This window comes from Tachypleus tridentatus, chromosome 13 (assembly GCF_004210375.1).
Source record: "Tachypleus tridentatus isolate NWPU-2018 chromosome 13, ASM421037v1, whole genome shotgun sequence".
NCBI classification, from domain to species: Eukaryota; Metazoa; Arthropoda; class Merostomata; order Xiphosura; family Limulidae; genus Tachypleus; species Tachypleus tridentatus.
This window is the reverse complement of record NC_134837.1, coordinates 191,801,141-191,807,140: the sequence shown is the minus strand read 5'-3', so window position 1 is coordinate 191,807,140 and position 6,000 is coordinate 191,801,141. Positions and strand designations below refer to the sequence as shown.

Genomic DNA, 6,000 nt, shown 5'->3' with positions numbered 1-6,000 from the left:
ATTTGTTTAAAGTTATCACAGTTTCCTGATTTTTTGGCGGTTTCCAACTGAATGGCATCCTTATCTTGAAGTTCTTGTGATATAAGATATTCACATTAATTTCGGTGTTAATCTTTCCCCGTTTGCTGTCCCCCTCTCCCTCCCGTATATGACCCGTACCAAGGAGTATTGGCATAGGTGCAGTCACGCACAGAAGGCACACCGATCAATACAGACATTACAGCTCGTGCAGCCTGTGTGCTTCTGTCTGCATCAGCTGGCAGTCTGCCCCTAGCACGAGGCTTGCACGCACTAAGTTCGATGTAGTACGTAGCAGACAAAGTGGCTTGGACCCGCGTGTTCTGTGTGTGTGTGTGGTACCAGCACGTGTTCTGGCACCGGCACGAAGATTTCATATACACTTCATCAAGTAAGTAAATTCAGCTTTGAGCTTTTCAGAGGTTATAACAAACGTTTCTCTCAAAATTGTTTCTAAAAGTTATCAAACTAAATAATTTTAATTGAGGAACGAAGATAAATAATATATATGACTGAATAAGCATATTTTTAGTTACTAAAAAAAAACCCTCAGTGTTTACAACTTAACTTATGGTTTCATGATATCTGGACATCTTGTAGGAGCGAACAAACAACTAATCGCTAAACTTGATAACTGAAGCGTTTTTGGAAGGTAGCCTTTCTTTCTGCAAGAACGATTTACGTAACTCACCCAAGGAAAGTTTCGTGTTTTGTTATCAATGTTTCAATACCCAGTTCACCCAAGGAAGGTTTCGTGTTTTGTTATCAATATTTCAATACCCAGTTCACCCAAGGAAGGTTTCATGTTTTTTTATCAATGTTTTAATACCCAGTTCACCCAAGGAAGGTTTCGTGTTTTGTTATCAATGTTTCAATACCCAGTTCACCCAAGGAAGGTTTCGTGTTTTGTTATCAATGTTTCAATACACAGTTCACCTAAGGAACTTTTCGTGTTTTGTTATCAATGTTTCAATACCCAGTTCACCCAAGGAAGGTTTCGTGTTTTGTTATCAATGTTTCAATCCCCAGTTCACCTAAGGAAGGTTTCGTGTTTTGTTATCAATGTTTCAATACCCAGTTCATCCAAGGAAGGTTTCATGTGTTGTTATCAATGTTTCAATTCACCCAAGGAAGGTTTCATGTTTTGTTATCAATGTTTCAATACCCAGTTCACCCAAGGAAGGTTTCGTGTTTTGTTATCAATGTTTTAATACCCAGTTCACCCAAGGAAGGTTTCGTGTTTTGTTATCAATGTTTCAATACCCAGTTCACCCAAGGAAGGTTTCATGTTTTTTTATCAATGTTTTAATACCCAGTTCACCCAAGGAAGTTTTCGTGTTTTGTTATCAATGTTTTAATACCCAGTTCACCCAAGGAAGGTTTCATGTTTTGTTATCAATGTTTCAATACCCAGTTCACCCAAGGAAGGTTTCATGTTTTGTTATCAATGTTTTAATACCCAGTTCACCAAAAGAAGGTTTCATGTTTTGTTATCAATATTTTAATACCCAGTTCACCCAAGGAAAGTTTCATGTTTTATTGCCTACATATTAACCAGTTCACCAATAGAAAGCTTCATGTTTCGTTAACCGTATATTAATGATCAATTCACCCAAGGAAGGTTTCATATGTTTTGTTAATTATGTATTAATACGCAGTTTATCCAAGAAATGTGTCATGTCTTATTATCTATGTATTAATGCTTAATTCACCCAAGAAAAGTGTCATGTCTTGTTATATATGTATTAATACCTAATTCACCCAAGAATCATTTCGTACATTGTTATCCAAGGAAGATTTCATGTCTTGCTATCTATTAATTAACACCAAATTCATCTGAAGATTGTTTTATGATCTGTTACTTAAGTATTAATACTCAATTTACCCAAGAAAAGTGTCATGTCTTGTTATCCATGTATTAATATCTAATGCACTGAAGAACGACTTCATATGTTGTTATCTATATGTTAATATCCAATATACCTAAGGAAAGTTTCATGTTTTGTTTTGTATATTGCTGCCCACTTCACCCAAGGAAAGTGTCAGTTTTGTTATATATGTATTGATACCTAATTCACCAAAGGAAGATCTCATGTCTCGTTGTATATATGTATTAATGTTAACGTCATCTAAGAAAATGTTCATGTATTGTATCTATGTATTAAGGTCCACTTCACCCAAGGAAAGTGTCAGTTTTGTTATATATGTATTGATACCTAATTCACCAAAGGAAGATTTCATGTCTCGTTGTATATATGTATTAATGTTAACGTCATCTAAGAAAATGTTCATGTATTGTATCTATGTATTAAGGCCCAGTTCACCCAAGGAATGTTTCTTCTTGTTATCTGTGTATTAAGGCACAGTCCAGTCAAAAAAGGTTTCATGTTTCGCTATCTATGTATTAACGCCAAATACATCCAAGAAAATTTTCATGTCTTATTTTTTACATAAGAACGCCCAATACTCCGAAGTAAAGTTCATATTTTGTTATCCGTGTATTAAAACCCAATCTAGGTCACCAAGGCAGGTTTTCAGTTTTGCAATTTACGTATTAATGCACAGCTACCCCAAGGAAGGTTGCATATTTTACCATCTATATGTTAATGCTCAATTCACCCAAGAATATTTTCATGCCTTGTTATTTATGTATTAATGTTCATTTCATCCAACGAAGGTTTCATGTTTTGGTATCTATATATTAAGGCCCAATTCACCAAAGAATGCTTACTTATCTTGTCATCCACGTATTAATAGATTCTTGCTTACAGAAAAGTTTGAAAGTTAAAAAAAAAAGTATCGACACTGTTCTGTGTTCTTCATTTCATTCTGTTGTGGTTGTGTTGTTCAGGCTTTGTTTGATTTAATATTAGATATTTCCATGAAAGTGTCTTATTGGTAAAGTACATTGCTAGTAGAGTCAAATGAATATATGCGAGGGAAATAAATAAAGGACATTTTCTTCAAGGAACTGAAAATAAATTACTTTTATGCCTAAAAATTATGTATACCCGAAAAAAACATTCCAAATCAACTGTTGTTAGCATCCACTATTACATCTAGAAAATACAGCAACGGAAAAAAATGTAACGTTGTCCACAATCGTATTTGTGTTTTTTTATATCCTGGAAACTAGAGAAACAAGCTGCATGTTTCAAAGTGTTGGCCATTTTATTTTACAAGGTAAAAAATTCAAACAGTAATTGTTTTCAGTATTTGAAGAAGTCATTGATGTTACAGAAATTTATCTTTAAAAATATTTTTGTCAATTGGACAACATTTTCTTAAAAATAATTCAAACTTTTCCAAAATTATTCGTAAAAATATCGATAAATGAAAAAGGTTTCAGAAGTAGTAGTCGCCGCTTACAGAACTTCCGGTACATGTGGCAGTGGTTTCTGTAAGGATCATTCTCTGTTCTCTTAGGCTTCCTGTGCTAGCAATGCTAGGTAGTTTACAGATTAGAAATCCTTTGATTTATAACTTATTGTTGTGAAGAAGTTGTATCTGTGTGCTTATACATACTCTTATATACTACGATATAATTGTGAAAGTGACGTTAACATTGTGAAACAAACATACTTTTTATACATTTATTAATTATTTGTGTCGAGGGCTATCTGTGCTAACAGTTTATCAGTGGTAGACCAGAGGGAATACAGCTAGTCAATACCATCTATCGCCAAATCTTTGGCTTCTCTTTCGCCAATGAGTAATGGGATTGATTGTTATATTATAACTCTTTCATGGATGAAAGGGCGACCATTTTTGGTGAAAGGGATTCGAAACCGCGATCCGCAGATTGAGAATTAAGCACCCGAACCACCATATCATGCCACGCCTATTTTAACTTAATACACAGACCCATAAAAACTGCGGCCGTTTCATATGACTGGAAAGATTTCTCTATATGAGAATTCTGTTGCAAGAAGAAACAAAATTATTGACAATTAAATGGTTTGTATGAAACAAAGTTTGAAAAAACTTAAAATTAGAAGTGTTCGTGCGACAAAATAGCTTTGAAAATGGGGGAAAATGTGACCTATTTTTATGTACTTGAACATTAGCCTTCCGTCGTACTTATGACTTCAACCGTCACTTAAAAAATCTCAAGAACGTTACCAAATGTTAAAGTTTTACGTCAGGATTAAAATTTAGTTTAAAACGTATTAAAGGAAGTTAAGCACTAATTTGTTCCAAAGGTCATTTTAATATGGATTAGTATGTTGCTTTAGTATGAAAACAGCTATTACAAGGATTCTTCAATATGTATAAAACTACGTGTTTTTTTTAAATAGTCGAACATAAAGCAATATTCAGAACAGGCCTAGTCTCAAAGTTTCCTGGTGAATCAGTGCTAAGTTTACAGACTCGAACGCTAAACCCTATAGTTCGATTCCTAGCGGTAGACCGAATATCGATACCCTTTGCGTAACTACGTGCTTACAAAATAAAGCAACAATAAAAGTAAAAAAAACACACCTTACTTTAAAAAAACAACAACAGGTTGGCCCTGTAGTTAAACTATAAACTTTGGAACTGGCGGTTTCAAATACGTGCTACGTCACAAAATAGTGCTTCCTTCCCTTTTTAACTGTGTGTGTTAAAAGAATGGCACTCACTCCTTTAGTGTGGATGGTAGTTTCTGATTTCCTTCTGTAGGCCCGGTATGGCCAGTTGGTTAAGGCACTCGACTCGTAATCCGAGGGTTGCGGACTCAAATCCCTGTCACACCAAACATGTCGCCCTTTTAGCCGTGGGGAAGTTATGATGTGCGGTCAATCCCACTATTCGTTGGTAAAAGAGTAACCCAAGAGTTGACGGTGGGTGGTGATGACTAGCTGCCTTCCCTTTTGTCTTACACTGCTAAATTAGGGATGGCTAGCGCAGATAGCCCTAAAGTAGTTTTGCACGAAATTCAAAAACACACAAACAAACAATTCTTCTGTGTGGTCTAGTCCAAAATTAGGGACGAAAGCAGGTATACTTGGAAACTGTGTCGTAAGTACAAAATAAATAGAAGTATGATAGATACTTGAAAATTAGGTTATATCTTATTCCTGTTTTTTTTTTTCAAATTATAAAACATTTAAAGGGAAAATAGATAACTATAAAATCTCACGTTTTAGTAAACATTTGTTTGTTGTGCGATCGGATTTGTTGACATTTGTTTCTGAAATAGGTTACGAGGAATAGCGACGCTATCTATTTTAGCAAAATAACTTTAACTAAGAGGCCCTGCATGGCCACGTGGGTTAAGGCGTTCGACTCGTAATCTGAGGGTCGCGGGTTCAAATCCCGCTCGCACCAAACATGCTCATCCTTTCAGCCGTGGGAGCGTTATAGTGTTACGGTCAATACCAACTATTCGTTGGTAAAAGAGTAGCCCAAGAGTTGGCGGTGGGTGGTGATGACTAGCTGCCTTCCCTCTACTCTTACGCTGCTAAATTAGGGATGGCTAGCGCAGACAGCCCTCGTGTAGCTTTGCGCGAAATTCAAAAATAACAAATAACTTTAATAAGAAATATTTAACTGACACATAATTAGACTTAGTTTGTGAAGCCAAAAAAACCAATGGACAGAGACAGATGGCACTAAGCTGACTCTATTGTGCTACTTTCAACTTCAATTTTTTTTATGGAATTGGTAAATTCCCTCCCTTATGTTTTTTTTTTCTTAAGCTGAGTAATTGTGCGTGAAACGTATTTGGTTGTTGGATCATTTAACGAATACAGAAAACTAATGACCATCAATGTATATGGCATTTTAGATATCAAGCATCAACCAACATTGAAACACTTAAATATTTTTAGTTTAAAGCAAGGCACAAACAAACGTTTTTAAATAAAAGAATCTTTTTTTTTATTAAGTGTAAAAATGATTTTATTTAGGCGATAATGGATATAACTGTCGTACCTTTAATAGAACAGGCCCGGCATGGCCAGGTTGTTAAGGCACTCGACTCGTAATTTGCGGATTTGA

The 6,000-nt window shown here is 35.3% G+C and overlaps 1 protein-coding gene across 1 annotated transcript in view; it reads left to right on the top strand.

Moving 5' to 3' along the window:
* The first annotated feature begins 280 nt into the window (after window positions 1-280).
* Window positions 281-6,000, top strand: part of LOC143238453 (uncharacterized) — a 247,802-nt gene continuing 242,082 nt past the window's right edge. The window contains exon 1 of the mRNA XM_076478699.1: window positions 281-409. The gene's annotated coding sequence lies outside the window, so the exon portion shown is untranslated. The remainder of the gene's footprint in view (window positions 410-6,000) is intronic.